The 21,733-nt window shown below is 50.3% G+C and overlaps 1 long non-coding RNA gene across 1 annotated transcript in view; it reads right to left on the reverse strand.

The window, feature by feature from the left end:
- Positions 1–876: 876 nt before the first annotated feature.
- Positions 877–21,733, reverse strand: part of LOC144672841 (uncharacterized) — a 103,038-nt gene continuing 82,181 nt past the window's right edge. The window contains exon 2 of the long non-coding RNA XR_013574193.1: positions 877–1,164. This is a non-coding gene — a long non-coding RNA (uncharacterized LOC144672841). The remainder of the gene's footprint in view (positions 1,165–21,733) is intronic.

Here is a 21,733-nt window from a genome sequence, read left to right on the forward strand (position 1 = left end):
AACAGCGCTGTGGGTTTACCTACACCACAGGGACTGCAGCGGCTCAACACCACCTTCTCAAGGGGCAATTTTGGAGGGGCATTAAATGCTGGCCTAGCCAGCGATGCCCACATTCCATGAATTAATTTTAAACAATGAAACCCAATACCCTCCACGCTTCACTAACTGCTCTCTCATCCTGCCCTGCCAAATATCAAAGATAAAATTTCGGAACACCCCATATCCCTCTGTCTCTGAACGCTCTTTAAAATTGTGTCATGTAGCCCATAATGCCTCTCCCTATTCCTTCTGTCAAAATGCATCACCTCATACCCCTCTCTACAAAATTCCGTCTGCCACTTTTCTGCCCATTCTGCCCTCCTATCTACGTCCTGTTTCCATCGATATCTATCATCCTCACTGGTTGCCATGACTTCAAGTATTGTTTCATCGACAAGTTTTGGAATGTCCCCGTATTCCTGATGTTAGTAATTGGGGGAACAGCACTGTCTACATGCTCCAATCTGACAAACAGCCCTTTACTCCAAGAGCACTTGTGGTGGATCATCGGCTGAGGGAGGGCAGAAGACGAGAATCAGAAGGAGCCATTTTCTTGCCCATTTTTGACCTGATGTCATGAGTCAATATTGAGGACTCCAATGGAATCTCCCTCCCACCTGCAGAGCACTGAGTCACTGCCGGTGGGACAGGGACATACCCGGGGATGGTGATGGACACGTCTGGGACAATGACTCTGAGGCATGACTCTGTGAAAATGATTATGCTGGAGCTACAGGACCTGAATGTGGCCCTGCCATTGTCTGACCTCCCCCTTCCCTCCCTGTCAATGTGGAGACTCACCGATCCGAGTGAGAAATGAGACACGGACAAGAGGCGGTGACCAACGCAGCCAGTTTTATTCACATGATCCAGGAACCAGTGGGTCAGGGGGCACGGGCCCTACACAGTCTGTGGAGCCTCAAGGCCGTGCTGGAGTCACGGGCCTTTGAACTGGGTCTGGAGTCACTGGCCTTTGCTTCCCATCGCTGCTTCATCTGATTTCGAGTGGCTTCCACACGCAGCATTCCCACGTCCAATAGCACTTGATGGGTATCAAAGTCTCCATTCTAATGCAGTGATATTTTCGACAGGTGCCCGCTATTTCGTTACATCCAAAGGAATATCCTGAAATGCAGAAAGGAATCCTCTGTGAAGCCACCAGTAAGGACCCTCGACTCTCACTCAAACATTTATTATGTGTCACCCTAAATGTTGAAGTCCCCCTTTCACTGCCACATATCGATGTTGCACTATTGCCTGTTTGGTCTGTGAGGCCTCGACAACGGACATGGAGAACAGAACAGCGCACAGGGCTCTATGGGACGCCTAACCAAGGGATATGGAGAGCAGAACTGTACCCAGTGCAGCAAATGTGGTCTAACTGTGGGATATGAAGACCAGAACTGTGCACAGTGGCCCAGATGTGGTCCAATCGAGGGTTTGGAGACCAGAACTGTGAACAGTGTCCAAGCGTGGTCAACCGAGGGATATGGAGGTCAAAAGTGTGCACATTGCTCCGAGTGTTGGTCAACCGAGTGATATGGAGACAGAAACTGTGCCCGATGATCTGAGTGGAGTCTAAATGACGGATATGGAGACCAGGACTGTCCACAGTGCTCCACGCCCGAGGGTAAACGAAACCAGAGCTGTGCACAGTGCTCCAGGTTTGGTCTAAACAATGGGTATGGCGGCCAGAACTGTGCACAGTGCTCCAAGCACGCTCTAACCGAACAATAGGGAGACCAGGTCTGTGCACAGTGCTCCAGATGTGGTCCAAACAAGAGATATTGAGACCAGAACTGTACACAGTGTTCCAAATGTGGTCTAACCGTGGGATATGGAGACAAGAACTGTGCACAGTGCTCTTAGTGTGGTCTAACCGAGCGATATAGAGACCAGAAATGTGCACAGTGTTCCAAGTGTTTCAGACCGAGGGATATGGTGACCAGAACTGTGCACATTGCTCTACGTGTGGTCCAACAGAGAGATATAGAGAGCAGAACTGTGCACAGTGCTCTGCGTGTGGTCCAACAGAGAGATATAGAGACCAGAACTGTGCACAGTGCTCCAACTATGGTCCAAATGAGGGAACTTTAAACAGAGCTTTGCACTGTGCTCCAAGTGTGGCCAGGCCAATGAATATGGAGACCAGAACTCTGCACAGTGCTCCGAGTGTGGGCTATCCTTTGTAGGGCCAGTGTATCACTCTCTTCTCCCAATGAGACCATGATCCTTCTCTGGTGTGACTGAGCTCACCCAGAGGTACAGCCTCCACTCTCACCTTCTAGAGAACCTACCTCCTCTCCCAATGCCACCTCACATCTTAATTGCCGCCCCACTTGGTACCTACAACTCTGGAAATTCTTCTCTCAATTACCTCATTCCCACAACCCTCCATCCATTCCCTCTTCCCAGGGGTCCTGTCTTCATTTTTCCCTCACTGCCGTCTATCTGCATAGACTGGATGGGCTGAATGGCTTCCTGAGCTGTGATGACTCAATGAACCTCCCTTTAATGGGTCTTCTATAGTCTCCCAGTGATGGGCATTAGCTGGAGACTAAACTACTCTCCTGTATCCAGGAGTGGGATGAAAGGTTGGAGATGTCTGGAATGCAATGTGTATATAAAGAGTTCCCTCTCGGCCATCAGAGTTGAAGAGCAAATCATTCACTTTGAGCAGTTTACCGGCCTGTTAAATATTTCCCTGGAACACGGAACTGACCGGACACCAGGTGCCATCCTGTCTGACAGCCTTGAACAAGGTGTGAGGATCTGACAGGAATGAATCAGCACAGGATAGGGTCCAGTAGCTCACTGCCCGTCTGTGTGGACAATACACAGGCTTTAATCTTCTAAATATCATCAGCAGCCCCTCCAGGGCTCTCACATCCTCCCTCATGTGTGATGATCAGAGCTGGATGTATTAATCCAGCTGCGGCCTAACGAGGGATTTTGTTGGAATACTCTCCACTTGCCTGGATGAGTGTGGCTCCCACAACACTCAAGAAGCTCGACACCATCCGGGACAAAGCAGCCCCGCTTGATCAGCAACCCATCCACAAACATTCACTACCTCCACCACCGACGCACAGTAGTAGCGGTGTGTACCATCTACAAGATACACTGTAGCTACTCACCAATACCTTAGGCGACACCAGAGGTTCGGGCGGGGGAACAGAAAGAGAAGCCATTGCCAGTTATTCTCTGGCGACCTGTACATTGGAAAGTAGATTCAGTGTAAGTGAAGGGGAACTGAAAGGGGTGGGTGTGGGGACACCTGAGGCTATTGGGTGGATCATGAGGGCCAATCAAAACAGCCGGCATATTGACAGAGGAAAGCAGCGTGGGAATAATTGGATAGTTGCTTCAGAGAGACGACACGGGCTCGATGGGCCGAATGGCCCTCTTCTCTGCTCTATTATTCTTACCTTAATCGCAGAAAGATATTTCTACAAACCTTCCCCAGTTCAATCCTTACACAGGGCCGTCTCTGTTGATTAACACATAATCGCCCAGCGAGACACATTTAATCACTGATTCCAGTTACTGTTGCTCTCAGTGAGTGACCTTTCCCTTCAACGTGCCCAAGGTGGAACCAATCCTCACCCTGTCTGTGTGGGGGTGTGTGTGTGTGATTATTAACTAGAGATTATACTCTGAGTTCATATAAAGAGCTCCTGTAGCCCAGGCAGTTCAGTGTGGCTCTGAGGAGCTCAGTGGAAGATGAGGAAAGCACTGCTCTTGGTGCTGGTGCTCCTGGTGCTGGGAAACATCATCACTGCAAGACATTTTCATGGAGGTCAGTGAATCTCTCAGTGAATCTATGAAACCATTCACAGGAACAGGAATAGCCCATTCACCCACTCAAACATGTGCTGCCATTCGATTGGATCATTGTTGCTCTGTATTTAAATCCATTTCTGCAGCTTGGTTCTGGAACATGAACCGTACCTTGGTACCAAAAACCTTCAATCCTCGCGTGGGAATGCTTGAAAAGTTTGTAAATTATATATATTATTGTTTAATTGTGCTCCAACCTCCACAATTGACCTCACGGAATCATAAAATTGTAAAAACATTTTTAGATATTGTAGTTTATAATTGCAGTTTAGGTCGACATGCTCCTTTGTTAGACTAAGCGTTGGACACTGTGCACAGTTCTGCTCTCCATATATCTCAGTTAGGCCACCCATAGAGACCTCTGCGTAGTCCTGTTCCCCATGTCCTTTGTCTAGGCCTCACAGACCAAACAGGCAATAGTGCAATATCGGGATGTGGCAGTGAAAGGGGGACTTCAACATTTAGGGTGACACATAATAAAAGTTTGAGCGAGAGTCGAGGGTTATTACTGGTGGCATCAACAGCGGATTCCTTTCTGCATTTCAGGTATGCTCTTTGCATGTGAATGAATTCGAGGAGGCACCTGTCGAGGAAGAAACTGCCGCTCAAACGAGGGTTTGATACGCAACAAGTGCTCTTGGTGGTATAGATGCTGCGTGGTGCAGCGAATCACAATTGGAGGAACCTGGGAATGGCGACCAAGGCCAGTGGTTAGAGTCCCAAACCCAAGGCCAGTGAATCCAGCACCACGGACTGCGTAGGGCCCGTGCCCCCTGACCCACTGGTTCCTGGATCATGTGAATAAAACTGGCTGCGTTGGTCACCGCCTCTTGTCCGTGTCTCATTTCTCACTCGGATCGGTGTGTCTCCACATTGACAGGGAGGGAAGGGGGAGGTCAGACAATGGCAGGGCCACATTCAGTTCCTGTAGCTCCAGCATAATCATTTTCACAGAGTCATGTCTCAGAGCCATTGTCCCAGACGTGTCCATCACCATCCCTGGGTATGTCCCTGTCCCACCGGCAGTGACTCAGTGCTCTGCAGGTGGGAGGGAGTTTCCATTGGAGTCCTCAATATTGACTCATGACATCAGGTCAAACATGGGCAAGAAAATGGCTCCTTCTGATTCTCGTCTACTGCCCTCCCTCAGCCGATGATCCAGCACAAGTGCTCTTGGAGTAAAGGGCTGTTTGTCAGATTGGAGCATGTAGACAGTGCTGTTCCCCCAATTACTGACATCAGGAATACGGGGACATTCCAAAACTTGTCGATGAAACAACACTTGAAGTCATGGCAACCAGTGAGGACGATAGATCGCGATGGGAACAGGACGTAGATAGGAGGGCAGAATGGACAGTATAGTGGCAGATGTAATTTTGTAGAGAGGGGTATGAGGTGAAGCATTTTGACAGAAGGAACAAGGAGAGGCATTATGGGCTACATGACACAATTTTAAAGAACGTTCAGAGACAGAGGGATATGGGGTGTTCCGAAATTTTATCTTTGACATTTGGCAGGGCAGGATGAGAGAGCAGTTAGTGAAGCGTGGAGGGTATTGGGCTCCATTGCTTAAAATTGATTCATGGAATGTAGGCATCGCTGGCTAGGCCAGAATTTGATGCCCTTCCAAATTGCCTCTTGAGAAGGTGGTGGTGAGCCGAAGCAGTCCCTCTGGTGTAGGTACATCCATAGAGCTGTTAGGGAGGGAGTCCCAAGGTTTTGACACAGCGACAGTGAAGGAACGGCCGATATATTTCCAAGTCAGGATAGTCAGTGGCTCAGAGGGGATCTTCCAGGTGGTGGTGTTCCCATGTGTCTGCTGCCCTTGTCCTTCTAGACGGTAGAGGAGGTGCTTTTGCGTAGCACGATCGATGGAGCCTTGGTGAGTCGCTGCAGTGCATCTTTTAGATGGTACACACTGCTGCTAGTGTGCGTTGGTGGTGGAGGGAGTGAATGTTTGTGGATGGGGTGCCAATCAAACGGGGCTGCTTTGTCCCGGAGGGTGTTGAGCTCCTTGAGTCTTGTGGGAGCCACAGTCATCCAGGCAAGTGCGGAGTATTCCATCATAGTCCTGACTGTTGCCTTGTAGATGGTGGACAAGCTTTGGGGAGTCAGCAGGTGAGTTACTCTCCGCAGGATTCCCAGCCTCTGACCTGCTCTTGTAGCCACAGTATTTATATGGCTGGTCCAGTTCAGCTTCTGGTCAATGGTAACCCCCAGGGTGAAGTTAGTGGGGGATTCAGTGATGGTAAAGGCATTGAATGTCAAGGGGCGATGGTTAGATTCTCTCTTGTTGGAGATGGTCATTACCTGACACTCAAAAATACAGGGACTGAGTGCAAAATCAGGGGAACTTATTCTAAACAATTATAAAGCCCTGGTTAGGCTTCAGCTAGTTTAATACATCCACCTCTGATCACCACACATGAGGGGTGATGTGAGAGTCCTGGAGGGGTTGCTGAGGATATTTAGAAGATTAAAGCCTGTGTATTGTCCACACAGACGGACAGTGAGCTGCTAGACCCTATCCTGTGCTGATTCATTCCTGTCAGATCCTCACACCTTGTTCAAGGCTGTCAGACAGGATGGCACCTGGTGTCCGGTCAGTTCCGTGTTCCAGGGAAATATTTAACAGGCCGGTAAACTACTCAAAGTGACTGATGTGCGCTTCAGCTCTGATGGCCGACATGGAACTCTTTATCCACACATTACATTCCAAACAACTACAAACCTTTATCCCAATCCTGGATACCGGAGAGTAGTTTAGACTCCAGCTAATGACCATCACTGGTGGGGAATTGAAGACCCATTAAAGGGAGGATCATAGAGTCATCACGGCTCAGGAAGCCATTCGGCCCATCCAGTCCATGCAGATAGACGGCAGTGAGGGATAGACGAAGACAGGACCTCTGGGAAGAGGGAATGGATACGGGCTTGTGGGAATGAGGTAATAGACAGCAGAATTTCCAAGGTTGCAGGTACCGAGTGGGGCGGCAATAAAGATGTGAGTGGGTGGGTTGTAGAGGAACTAAGAATCTAGAAGGGGAGGGTAGAGGCTGTACCTGTGGGTGAGCTCTGTCACACTAGAGAAGGATCATGGTCTCATTGGGAGAAGATAGTGATAGACTGGCCCTACAAAGGATAGTTCACACTTGGAACATTGTGCACAGTTCTGCTCTCCATATCCATTGTCCTGGCCACACCTGGAGCTCTGTGCACAGTTCTGGTTTCGTTTACCCTCGGGCAGACCACGCGTGGAGCACTGTGGACAGTCCTGGTTTCCATATCCATCATTCAGACTCCACTCAGATCATTGTGCTCAGTTTCTGTCTCCATATCACTCGGTTCACCAACACTCGGAGCACAGTGCACAATATTGGCCTCTATATCCCTCGGTTGACCACACTTGGACACTGTTCACAGTTCTGGTCTCCAAACCCTCGATTGGACCACATCTGGGGCATTGTGCACAGTTCTCGTCTTCATATCCCATGGTTAGACCACACTTGGTGCGCTGTGGACAGTTCTGGTCTCCATATCCCGTGGCCTGGCTACACTTGGAGCACTGTGCACAGTTCTGGTTTCCTTATTCCTCGAATGGATTACAGCAGGAGCACTGTGCACAAATCTGGTCTTCATATCCATTGGTTAGACCACATTTGGTGCACTGTGTGCAGTTCTGCTCTCCATATCCCTAGGCCTGGCCACACTTGGAGCACTGTGCACAATTCCGGACTCAATAATCCATGGTTAGGTCACACTTGATACACTGTGCACCGGTCTGGTCTCCATATCCCTCTGTCCGGCCAACCTGTAGAACTGACCACAGTTTTGGACTCCATATCCCTCAGTTCAGCACACTCGGAGCACTTTGCACTGTTTTGTCCTCAGTATCCCTCGGATGATGACGCTTGAAGCACTTGCACAATTTTGGACACCTATATCCCTCCTGCCGGCCACACCTGGAGCACTGTGCACAGTTCTGGTCTCCATATCCCCCAGTTGGAACACACTTGGAGCACTGTGCACAGTTCTGGTCTCCATATCCCCCTGTTGAACTACACTTGGTGCCCTGTGCACAGTTCTGCTCTCCATTATGCTTGGTTAGTCCACCCATCGAACGCTGTGAGTAGTCCTGTTCTCCATGTCCTTTGTCTAGGCCTCACAGACCAAACAGGCAATAGTGCAATATCGGTATGTGGTAGTTAAAGTGGGACTTCAACATTTAGGGTGATACATAATAAATGTTTGAGGGAGAGTCGAGGGTCCTTACTGGTGGCATCAACAGCGGATTCCTTTCTGCATTTCAGGCGTTGTCTCTGCATGTGACAGAATTAAAGGGGGCACCTGTCAATGGGGACAGTGCTGCAGAAACGAGGGTTTGACACGCCATAAGTGCTATTGGTTGTATGAATTCTGCGTGGTGAAGCGAATCATAAAAGGAGGAATCACGTTTGGGTCAGCAATGCCCGTGACTCCAGCAACGTCAAGAGGCTCCACGGACTGTGTAGGGCCCGTGCCCCCTGACCCACTGGTTCCTGGATCATGTGAATAAAACTGGCTGCGTTGGTCACCGCCTCTTGTCCGTGTCTCATTTCTCACTCGGATCGGTGAGTCTCCACATTGACAGGGAGGGAAGGGGGAGGTCAGACAATGTCAGGGCCACATTCAGGTCCTGTAGCTCCAGCATAATCATTTTCACAGAGTCATGCCTCAGAGCCATTGTCCCAGACGTGTCCATCACCATCTCTGTGTATGTCCCTGTCCCACCGGCAGTGACTCAGTGCTCTGCAGGCGGGAGGGAGTTTCCATTGGAGTCCTCAATATTGACTCATGACATCAGGTCAAACATGGGCAAGAAAATGGATCCTTCTGATTCTCGTCTACTGCCCTCCCTCAGCCGATGATCCAGCACAAGTGCTCTTGGAGTAAAGGGCTGTTTGTCAGATTGGAGCATGTAGACAGTGCTGTTCCCCCAATTACTGACATCAGGAATACGGTGACATTCCAAAACTTGTCGATGAAACAATACTTGAAGTCATGGCAACCAGTGAGGACGATAGATATCGATGGAAACAGGACGTAGATAGGAGGGCAGAATGGGCAGAAAAGTAGCAGATGGAATTTTGTAGAGAGGGGTATGATGTGATGCATTTAGACAGAAGGAATAGGGAGAGGCATTATGGGCTGCATGACACAATTTTAAAGAGCGTTCAGAGACAGAGGGATATGGGGTGTTCTGAAATTTTATCTTTGACATTTGGCAGTGCAGGATGAGAGAGCAGTTAGTGAAGTGTGGAGGGTATTGGGCTTCATTGTTTAAAATTCATTCATGGAATGTGGGCATCGCCGTCTAGGCCAGCATTTAATGCCCCTCCCAAATTGCCACTTGAGAAGGTGGTGGTGAGCCGCTGCAGTCCCTGTGTTGTAGGTACATCCATAGAGCTGTTCGGGAGCGAGTTCCAGGATTTTGACCCAGCGACAGTGAAGGAACGGCCGATATATTTCCAAGTCAGGATTGTGAGCCGCTCAGAGGGTAACTTTCAGGTGGTGGTGTTCCCATGTGTCTGCTGCCCTTGTCCTTCTAGATGGTGGACGTCATGGATTTGGGCAACGCTTTCGAAGGAGCCTTGGTGAGTTGCTGCAGTGCATCTTGTAGATGGTACAAACTGCTACTACTGTGCGTCGGTGGTGGAGGGAGTGAATGTTTCAGGAACGGGTGCCAATCAAGCGGGGCTGCTTTGTCACGGATGGTGTCGAGCTTCTTGAGTGTTGTGGGAGCCGCACTCATCCACGCAAGTGGGGAGTATTCCATCATAATCCTGACTGGTGCCTTGTTGATGGTGGACAGGCTTTGGGGAGTCAGGAGGTGAGTTACTCTCCGCAGGATTCCGAGCCTCTGATCTGCTTTTGTAGCCACAGTATTTATATGGCTGGTCCAGTTCAGTTTCTGATCAATGGTAACCCCCAGGATGTTGATAGTGGGGGATTCAGTGATGGTAATGGCATTGAAAGTCTAGGGGCGATGGTTAGATTCTCTCTTGTTGCAGATGGTCATTGCCTGACACTCATAAGTACAGGTACTGAGTGCAAAATCAGGGGAACTTATTCTGAACAATTATAAAGCCCTGGTTAGTCCGCAGCTAGATTAGTACATCCAGCTCTGATCACCACACATGAGGGAGGATGTGAGAGCCCTGGAGGGGCTGCTGAGGATATTTAGAAGATTAAAGCCTGTGTATTGTCCACACAGATGGGCAGTGAGCTGCTGGACACTATCCTGTGCTGATTCATTCCTGTCAGATCCTCACACCTTGTTCAAGGCTGTCAGACAGGATGGCACCTGGTGTCCGGTCAGTTCCGTCTTCCAGGGAAATATTTAACAGGCCGGTAAACTGCTCATAGTGACTGATGTGCGCTTCAACTCTGATGGCCGACATGGAACTGTTTATACACACATTGCATTCCCAACATCTCCAACCATCCATCCCACTCCTGGATACAGGAGAGTAGTTTAGTCTCCAGTTAATGCCCATCACTGGGAGACAATAGAAGTCCCATTAAAGGGAGGTTCATAGAGTCATCACGGCTCTGGAAGCCATTCGGCCCATCCAGTCCATGCAGATAGACGGCAGTGAGGGATAAACAAGGACAGGACCATTGGGAAGTGGGAATGGATAGAAGGTTGTGGGAACGAGGTAATCGAGAGGTGAATTTCCGGGGTTGGATGTACCGAGTGGGGAGGCAATTAAGATGTGAGGGGGCGGGTGGGAGAGGAGCTAGTTTCTCTAGAAGGGGAGGGTGGATTCTGTACCTCTGGGTGAGCTCAGTCACACCAGAGAAGGATCATGGTCTCATTGGGGAAGTCACTGGCCCTACAACGGATAGACCACACTTGGAGATCTGTGCACAGTTCTGGTCTCAGTATCCCGCGGTTAGACTACATTCGGAGCGCTGTGCACAGTTTTGGCCGCCATATCCCTCTGTGCGGCCACACTTGGAGCACTGGACACAGTTCTGTTCTCCATATCGCTTGTCCTGGCTACACCTGGAGCACTGTGCACAGTTCTGGCCTCCATATCCATTAGCCTGACACACGTGGAGCACTGTGAGCAAGTCTGGTGCCCATATCCCTCATTTGGACCACATCTGGAGCACTGTGCACAGATCTGGTCTCCCTAATCCTCAGTTAGAGCGTGCTTGGAGCAGTGTGGATAGTTCTGCCTGCCAGATCCATTGTTCAGACCATACCTGGACTACACTGCACAGTTCCGATCTGTATATCCCTTGGCCTGGCCAGACTTGGAACATTGTGCACAGTCCTGGTCTCCATTTCCCTCGGTTAGACCCAAATCAGAACATTGTGCACTGTTTTGGCCTCCATATCCCTCAGTTGACCACGCTTGGACACTGTTCACAGTTCTGGTCTTTAAACCCTCGGTTGAACAACACCTGGGCCACTGTGCACAGTTCTCATCTTCATATCACATGGTTAGACCACATTTCGTGCACTGTGCACAGATCTGCTCTCCATATCCCTTGGCCTGGCCACACTTGGAGCACTGTGCACAATTCTCGTCTTCATAATCCATAGTTAGGCCACACTTGGTGCACTGTGCACAGATCTGGTCTCCATAAACATTGGTTAGACCACTCTTGGAGCATTGTGCACGGTTCTGGCCTCCATGTCCCTGGGTCAAACGACACCTGGAGCACTCTGCACAGTTCTGGTCTCCAAATCCCATAGTTAGACCACACTCAGATCACTGTGCACAGTTTTGGACCCCATATCCCTCTGTCCGGCCACACCTGGAGCACTGTGCACAGTTCTGGACGCCATATCCCCTTGTCCAGCCACACCTGGAGCACTGCGCACAGTTCTGCTGTCCATATCGATTGGATAGTCCACCCATCGAAGGCTGTGAGTAATCCTGTCCGTGTCCTTTGTCTAGGCCTCATAGACCAAACAGACAATGATGCAATATCGGGATGTGGTAGTGAAAGGGGGACTTCAACGTTTAGGGTGATACATAATAAATGTTTGAGCGAGAGTCGAGGGTCCTTACTGGTGGCATCAACAGCGGATTCCTTTCTGCATTTCAGGTGTTGTCTCTGCATGTGACAGAATTAAAGGGGGCACCATTCAATGGGGAAAGTGCAGCAGAAACGAGGGTTTGACACGCCATAAGTGCTATTGGTTGTTTTCCATTTGGCCCATCCAATCCATGCAGATAGACGGCAGTGAGGGATAAATGAAGACAGGACCCCATGGAAGAGGGAATGGATAGGGGGTTGTGGGAATGAGGTAATCGAGAGCAGAATATCCAAGGTGGGAGGTACCGCGTGGGGCAGCAATAAAGATGTGAGGGGGCAGGTGGTAGAGGAACTAAGTTCTCGAGATGGGGAGGATACAGGCTGTACCTCTGGGTGAGCTCAGTCACACCAGAGAAGGATCACGGTCTCATTGGGGGAAGTGAGTGATACACTGGCCCTACAAAGGATAGACCACACTCGGAGAACTGTGCACAGTACTGGTCTCCAAATCCCATGGTTAGGCCACACTTGGAGCCCTGTGCACAGTTCTGCTCTTCATTACGCTTGGTTAGGCCACCCATCGAAAGCTGTGAGTAGTCTTGTTCTCCATGTCCTTTGTCTAGGCCTCAGAGGCCAAACAGGCAATAGTTCAATATCTGTATGTGGCAGTGAAAGGGGGACTTCAACATTTAGGGTGACACATGTTTGAGTGAGAGTCGAGGGTCCTTACTGGTGGCACCAACAGCAGATTCCTTTCTGCATTTCAGGTTTTTTCTCTGCATGTGACAGAATTAAAGGGGGCACCTGTCAATGGGGACAGTGCTGCAGAAACGAGGGTTTGACACGCCACAAGTGCTATTGGTTGTATGAATGCTGCGTGGTGAAGCGAATCATAAAAGGAGGAATCACGTTTGGGTCAGCAAGGCCCGTGACTCGAGCACCTTCTAGAGTCTCCACGGACTGTGTAGGGCCCGTTCCCCCTGACCCACTGGTTCCTGGATCATGTGAATAAAACTGGCTGCGTTGGTCACCGCCTCTTGTCCGTGTCTCATTTCTCACTCGGATCGGTGAGTCTCCACATTGACAGGGAGGGAAGGGGGAGGTCAGACAATGGCAGGGCCACATTCAGGTCCTGTAGCTCCAGCATAATCATCTTCACAGAGTCATGCCTCAGAGCCATTGTCCCAGATGTGTCCATCACCATTCCTGGGTATATCCCTGTCCCACCAGCAGTGACTCAGTGCTATGCAGGTGGGAGGGAGTTTCCGTTGGAGTCCTCAATATTGACTCATGACATCAGGTCAAATATGGGCAAGAAAATGGCTCCTACTGATTCTCGTCTACTGCCCTCCCTCAGCCGATGATCCGGCACAAGTGCTCTTGGAGTAAAGGGCAGTTTGTCAGATTGGAGCATGTAGACAGTGCTGTTCCCCCAATTACTGACATCAGGAATACGGTGACAGTCCAAAACTTGTCGATGAAACAATACTTGAAGTCATGGCAACCAGTGAGGACGATAGATATCGATGGAAACAGGACGTAGATAGGAGGGCAGAATGGGCAGAAAAGTGGCAGATGGAATTTTGTAGAGAGGGGTATGAGGTGATGCATTTTGACAGAAAGAATAGGGAGAGGCATTATGGGCTACATGACACAATTTTAAAGAGCGCTCACAGACAGAGGGATATGGGGTGTTCCGAAATTTTGTCTTTGACATTTGGAAGGGCAGGATGAGAGAGCAGTTAGTGAAGCGTGGAGGGTATTGGGCTTCATTGTTTAAAATTCATTCATGCAATGTGGGCATCGCTGGCTAGGCCAGCATTTAATGCCCCTCACAAATTGCCCCTTGAGAAGGTGGTGGTGAGCCGCTGCAGTCTGTTCCCATGTGTCTGCTGCCCTTGTCCTTCTAGATGGCAGAGGTCGTGGGTTTGCAAGATGTTGTCAAAGGAGACTTGGTGAGTCGCTGCAGAGAATCTTGTAGATGGTACACACTGCAGTTACTGTGCGTCGGTGGTGGAGGGAGTGAATGTTTGTGGATGGGGTGCTGATCAAGCGGGGCTGCTTTGTCCTGGATGGTGTCGAGCTTCTTGAGTGTTGTGGGAGCTGCACTCACCCAGGCAAGTGGAGAGTATTCCAACAAAATCCTGAGTGGTGCCTTGTCGATGGTGGTCAGGCTTTGGGGAGTCAGGAGATGAGTTACTCTCCACAGCATCCCCAGCCTCTGACCAGCTCTTGTAACCATAGTATTTATATGGCTGGTCCAGTTCAGTTTGTGGTCAATGGTAACCCCGAAGATGTTGATGGTGGGGGATTCCGTGATGGTAATGCCATTGAATGTCAAGGGGCGATGGTTAGATTCTCTCTTGTTGGAGATGGTCATTGCCTGACACTCTTAAGTACAGGTACTGAGTGCAAAATCAGGGGAACTTATTCTGAACAATAATAAAGCCCTGGTTAGGCCGCAGCTAGATTGATACATCCAGCTCTGATCACCACACATGAGGGGGGATGTGAGAGCCCTGGAGGGGCTGCTGAGGATATTTAGAAGATTAAAGCCTGTGTATTGTCCACACAGACGGGCAGTGAGCTGCTGGACCCTATCCTGCGCTGATTCATTCCTGTCAGATCGTCAAACCTTGTTCAAGGCTGTCAGACAGGATGGCACCTGGTGTCCGGTCAGTTCCGTGTTCCAGGGAAATATTTAACATGCCGGTAAACTGCTCAAAGTGATTGATGTGCGCTTCAGCTCTGATGGCCGACATGGAACTCTTTATCCACACATTGCATTCCAGACATCTCCAAACTTTTATCCCAACCCTGAACACCGGAGAGTAGTTTAGTCTCTAGCTAACACCCATCACTGGGAGTCAATTAAACACCCAATTAAGGTCAATTCATTGGGTCATCAAGGCTCAGGAAGCCATTCGGCCCATCCAGGCAATGCAGATAGACAGCATGAGGCATCAATGAGGACAGGGGCCCTGGGAAGAGGGAGTGGATAGATGGTTGTGGGAATGATGTAAAAGGGAGGGAATCTTACAGGGCTCGAGGTGCCGAGTGGGGAGACAATTGAGATGTGGGGTGTTGGGGGTGCGGGTGTTTGGGGGGATAGGAGGGGGTGGGAGAGATGATAGTGGCTTTAGAAGGAGGGTTAGAGGCTGTATCTCTGGGTGAGCTCAGTCACACCAGAGAAGGAACGATATACTCACTGGGCACAGTGAGTGATATACACTGACCCTACACAGGATAGAGTTCACGATGCTGAACACAGCCCCCGGAAATGCCGACTGGAGGATTGTCCGGGCCCCTGACTGCAGACTCACTGTAGGGTGTGGGGTTGGGGAAATTATAGCCCCGGATTTAAAATAAAACACAAGTAGCGTTGATGGTGAGAATGAAACTAGTGTATTGTGGTGAAGACCCACCTGGTTCCCTCATGTCCCTTAGGGAAGGGAATCTGCCATCTCAGGAATCCATTCAGCCCATCTAGTCCATGCAGATAGACGGCAGAGTTGGATCAATGAGGTGAGCACACTTGGGAAGAGGGAATTGATAGAAGGTTGTGGGAATGAGGTAGTAGAGAGCAGATTTTCCAGGGTTGGAGGAACCGAGTGGGGAGAGAAATAAGATGTGAGGGGGCGGGTGGGAGAGGAGATAGGGGTTTTAGAATGAGGGGTGGAGACTTTATCTCTGGGTGAGCTCAGTCACACAAGAGAAGGATCAGGGTCTCATTGGGAGATGTGAGTGATACACTGACCCTACAAAGGTTAGGTCGTTCGGTTAGACCACACTTAGAGCACTGTGCACCGTTCGGGCCTCTATATCCCTTGGCCTGACACACCTGGAGCACTGTGGACAGTTCTGCTCTCCATATCCCTCGTTTGGACCACATCAGTAGCACTGGGCACAGTTTTGTCCTCCATATCCCTCGGTTGTCCACACTCAGAGCACTGCGCAGTTTTGACCTTCATATCCCTCGGTTGACCACGCTTGGGCACTGTTCACAATTCTGGCCTCCAAACCCTTGGTTGGGCTACATCTTGGTACTGTGCGCAGGTCTGGTCTTCATATCCCACAGTTAGTCCACACTTGCTGCACTGTGCTCAGTTTTGGTCTCCATATCCCTTGGCCTGGTTACACTTGGAGCACTGTGCACAGTTCTGGTTTCCTTATCCCTCAGAAGAATTACAGCTGGAGCACTGTGCACAGTTCGTGTCTCCATATCCCTCTGTTAGACCGCGCTTGGGGCATTGTGCAAAGTTCTGGTCTTCAAATCCCTCAGTTAGACCGCACTCGGAGCACTTTGCACCGTTGGGCCTCCTTATCCCTCGGTTCAGCCACACCTTGAGTAGTATACAGAGTAATGGCCTTCATATCCCAGGGCCTGGCCACATTTGGAGCACTGCGCACAGTTCTGTTCTCAATACCCATCAGGCCGACCACACTTGGAGCACTCTGCACATTTCTGGTCTCTGAATCCCTCAGTTACAACGCATTTGGAGGACTGTGCACAGTTGTGGTCTCCATATCCCTCAGTTAGACCACACTCGGAGCACTGTCCATAGTTTTAGCCTCCACATCCATCGGTTCATCACACTTGGAGCACTGTGCACAGTTTTGGACTCCATTTCCCTCAGTTAGACCACACTCGGAGCACTGTGCACAGTTCTGGTCTCCATATCCCTCTGTTCAGCCACACCCGGGCAATTTGTCAGGGGCATAAAATACTGACCTAGCCAGCGATGCCCACATTCAACCCACTGGTTCCTGGATCATGTGAATAAAACTGGCTGCGTTGGTCACCGCCCCTTGTCCATGTCTCATTTCTCACTCGGATCGGTGAGTCTCCACATTGACAGGGAGGGAAGGGGGAGGTCAGACAATGGCAGGGCAACATTCAGGTCCTGTAGCTCCAGCATAATCATTTTCAAAGAGTCATGCCTCAGAGCCATTGTCCCAGATGTGTCCATCACCATCCCTGGGTATGTCCCTGTCCCACTGGCAGTGACTCAGTGCTCTGCAGGCGGGAGGGAGTTTCCATTGGAGTCCTCAATATTGACACATGGCATCAGGTCAAACATGGGCGAGAAAATGGCTCCTTCTGATTCTCGTCTACTGCCCTCCCTCAGCCGATGATCCAGCACAAGTGCTCTTGGAGTAAAGGGCTGTTTGTCAGATTGGAGCATGTAGACAGTGCTGTTCCCCCAATTACTGACATCAGGAATACGGTGACAGTCCAAAACTTGTCGATGAAACAATTCTTGAAGTCATGGCAACCAGTGAGAACGATAGATATCGATGGAAACAGGACGTAGATAGGAGGGCAGAATGGGCAGAAAAGTGGCAGATGGAATTTTGTAGAGAGGGGTATGAGGTGATGCATTTAGTCAGAAGGAATAGGGAGATGCATTATGGGCTACATGACACAATTTTAAAGAGCGTTCAGAGACAGAGGGATATGGGGTGTTCCGAAATTTTATCTTTGACATTTGGCAGGGCAGGATGAGAGAGCAGTTAGTGAAGCGTGGAGGGTATTGGGCTTCATTGCTGAAAATTTATTCATGGAATGTGGGCATCGCTGGCTAGGCCAGCATTTAATGCCCCTCCCAATTTGCTCCTTGAGAAGGAGGTGATGAGACGCTGCAGTCTCTGTGGTGTAGGTACACTCACAGCGCGGTTAGGGAGGGAGTTCCAGGATTTTGACCCAGCGACAGTGACGGAACGGCCGATATATTTCCAAATCGGGATGGTGAGTGGCTCAGAGGGGAACTTCCAGGTGGTGGTGTTCCCATGTGTCTGCTGCCCTTGTCCTTGTAGATGGTAGAGGAGGTGGATTTGGGCCACGCTATCGAAGGAGCCTTGGTGAGTCGCTGCAGTGCATCTTGTAGATGGTACACACTGCTGCTACTGTGCGTCGATGGTGGTGGAGTGACTGATTCTGGATGAGCTGCCGATCAAGCGGGTCTGCTTTGTCCTGGATGGTGTCGAGCTTCTTGAGTGTTGTGGGAGCTGCACTCATCCAGGCAAGTGGGGAGTATTCCATCATAGTCCTGACTGGTGCCCAGTAGATGGTGGACAGGTATTGGGGAGTCAGCAGGTGAGTTAATATTCGCCGGATTCTCAGCCTCTGACCTGTTCTTGTAGCCACAGTATTTAAATGGCTGGTCCAGTTCAGTTTCTGGTCAATGGTAACCCCCAGGATGAAGTTAGTGGGGGATTCATCGATGGCATTGACATTGAATGTCAAGGGGTGATGTTTAGATTCTCCCTTGTTGCAGATGGTCATTACCTGACACTCAAAAATACAGGTACTGGGGACAAAATCAGGGGAAGATACTATAGATTAACACATCCAGCTCTGATCACCACACATGAGGGAGGATGTGAGAGCCCTGGAGGGACTGCTGAGGATATTGAGAAGATTAAAGCCTGTGTATTGTCCACACTGACGGGCAGTGAGCTGCTGGACCCTATCCTGTGCTGATTCATTCCTGTCAGATCCTCACACCTTGTTCAAGGCTGTCAGACAGGATGGCACCTGGTGTCCGGTCAGTTCCGTGTTCCAGGGAAATATTTAACAGGCCGGTAAACTGCTCAAAGTGACTGATTTGCGCTTCAGCTCTGCTGGCCAACATGGAACTCTTTATCCACACATTGCATTCCAGACATCTCCAAACTTTCATCCCAATCCTGGATACAGGAGAGTAGTTTAGTCTCCAGCTAATACCAATCACTGGGAGTCAATTAAACACCCAATTAAGGTCGATTCATTGGGTCATCAGGTCTCAGGAAGCCATTCGGCCCATCCAGGCAATGCAGATAGATGGCAGTGAGGGATCAATGAGGACAGGGGCCCTGGGAAGAGGGAATAGATAGAGGGTTGTGGGAATGAGGTAATAGGGAGGGAATCTTGCAGGGCTGGAGGTGCCGAGTGGGGAGACAATTGAGATGTGGGGTGTTGGGGGTGGGGGTGTTTGGGGGGATAGGAGGGGGTGGGAGAGATGATAGTGGCTCTAGAAGGAGGGGTGGAGGCTGTATCTCTGGGTGAGCTCAGTCACACCAGAGAAGGACCATGGTCTCACTGGGCACAGTGAGTGATATACACTGACCCTACACAGGATAGAGTTCACGATGCTGAACACAGCCCCCGGAAATGCCAACTGGAGGATTGTCCGGGCCCCTGACTGCAGACTCACTGTAGGGTGTGGGGTTGGGGAAATTATTGCCCCGGATTTAAAATAAAACACAAATAGCGGTGATGGTGAGAGTGAAACTAGTGGATTGTGGTGAAGACCCACCTGGTTGACTCATGTCCCTTAGGGAAGGGAATCTGCCGTCTTTACCCGGTCTGACCTACATGTGACCCCAGACCCACAGCAACGTGGTTAACTCTTAACTGCCCCTCATTTCTCATTGGGGTCGGTGCATCCCCATATTGACAGGGAGGGAGGGTGGGTCTGAGAATGGCAGGAGCACATGAACCATCATGAAGCCCCGATGTGGTCATCCTCCCAGTAACAGACTGAAGGTCAATGTCCCCGGCTCGTCCATCACCATCCCCGGGGCATGTCCTGTCCCACTGGCAGGACACACCCAGCAGTGGTGCCCAGCAGAGAGGCAGAGAGTGGGGAGGGACTGTCTCTGACAATGCTCAACATTGACTCCAGGCTCCATTGTGTCTCATGACATCAGGGGGAACATAGGGAGGGATACGTCCCACTGATCCCCACCACCCACCCTCCCTCAGCTGATCAACCTGTTCCCCTCCATGTTAAACAGCCATTCACAGAAGCAATGAGTGCACACAATGGAGTCTGCTTGGGAGACAACATTGTCCATCACCAAGAGTGTCTCAGTAGGACCACTACTGACCGAGGCAGGCAAGCTGTATATGTCATATCCGATAGACTTGGCCTGTATCAGGTGGAGAGGGAGACAACAAGAGGGAAACATCTACCTTTACCTCCCCTCGCGAATATCCCTGTCTCCGTTGACAGGAGAGACCACCGCCCAGTCCTTGTGAAGACAAGGAGCTGTCTTCACACTGCGCTCACCCTCCATCGTGTCGTGTGGCGCTACCATTGTGTTCAATGGGATAGATTCAGACCAGGCCCAGCGGCTCAAAACATCCATGAGGCTCTGTGGGCCACCAGCAGCACAAGTGTGTTCAACCACAATCTGTAGCCTCTGTCCCGGCCTATCCCCCACTCTACCATTCCTGTCAAGCCAAGTGAACAACCATGGTTCAGTGACAAGAGCAGGAGAGGATGTCAGGAGCAGCAGCAGGAGTGCTGGGAAAATGAGGTGCCAGACAGGCAGACAGACAGATAGACAGACAGACAGGTAGACAAACAGAGAGAGAGAGACAGACAGGCACACAGACAGACAGATAAACAGATAGACAGACAGACAAACAGAGAGATAGAGACGGACAGTCAGGCAGGCAGACAGACAGGCAGAAACACAGGCATACGGTCAGACAGACAGGCAGACAGAGTGACAGACAGACAGACTGTCAGAGAGACAGGCAGACAGACAGACAGTCAAAGGGACAAAGTGAGAGAAAAGGAGAGAGAAAAGGAAAAGCAGATAAAGAGAGAAATAATGAAATGAAGATTTGGGTTTATATGGAACCCTTCACCAGAGCAATGCAACATTCATCACAGTCAGTTACGTCACATTGAAGGACAGTCACTGTTTTAATCCACAATATATGACAAGGGCAGCGGGCACATGGGAGGACAATCATTGAATGTTCCCCTCCAAGCCACACCCCATCCTGACTGGAACGATATCACTGTTACTGCACTGTCGCTGGCTCCAATCCTGGAACTCCCTCCCTAACAGCGCTGTGGGTGTACCTACACCACACGGGACTGCAGCTGCTCAAGAAGGCGGCTCACCCACCACCTTCTCAAGAGGCAATTAGGGATAGGCAATGAATGTTACCTTTTCCCACAATATTCCCACATCCTCTTCAAATCCCTGATAATGATCACAGGTTCTGTGCGTGTATATTCGTCTGTGTATACACACGCTGCCCATGGAGCGTCTCCCCACAGTATTTCACAGCAATGGATGGATTAATCTGATGATATGTGGACACTCAATAGTTGAGGGTTTGTGTATTGTCCCCACAGACAGGCAGTGACCTGCTGGGTCATATCCAGGGACAGCTCATCCCTAACCGGAGTCAGACAGGATGGAGACTGGAGAAAGGGCAGTTCCACTTCAGGGGCAAATATTTAACACACCGACAGCGGCCTCAAATTAGAAATATTTAACCACCTGGACCGATGGGGGAGGCAGGGTGAGAGAGAGAGAGAGAGAGAGAGACAGAGAGATAGCATGAGAGGATGATGGAGATGGAGAAGGGGGTGCATAGGGGACATAAATAGCCACACAGGGGAACAGAGCTGGATCCTGGAACTCTCTCCCTAACAGCGCGGGGTGAGAGTGACACACAACACGATGGAGTGTGTCTGCAGTGTGAAGACAGGACTTTGTCTTCATCAAGACTGTGCGATGGTCATTCCTACCCAACCCTGTCATGGGGCAGATGCATCTGCGGCAAGTGGATTGGTGAGGGCCAAGGGCAAGTTTGTTTCCACCTCTTGTTGGTTCTCTCTCCACTTGCCTAAAGCAGCGTTTGCCTTTCGGAGATCGAGCACCTCGGTCTGTAACGGTGCTGCTGAGGCCCTCTCGGTGATGGCCACACGGGCTCCAACCAGAGTGCACCATGTGTCCTCGCTACACCCAGTGCTTCTTCCCAGTGGGGTTTAAGATGGAGGGAAGCTGATTCCACAGCTCAGGGGTGGTT

The sequence above is a fragment of the Cetorhinus maximus genome, unplaced genomic scaffold (assembly GCF_964194155.1).
Source record: "Cetorhinus maximus unplaced genomic scaffold, sCetMax3.hap1.1 HAP1_SCAFFOLD_96, whole genome shotgun sequence".
Classification (NCBI taxonomy): Eukaryota; Metazoa; Chordata; class Chondrichthyes; order Lamniformes; family Cetorhinidae; genus Cetorhinus; species Cetorhinus maximus.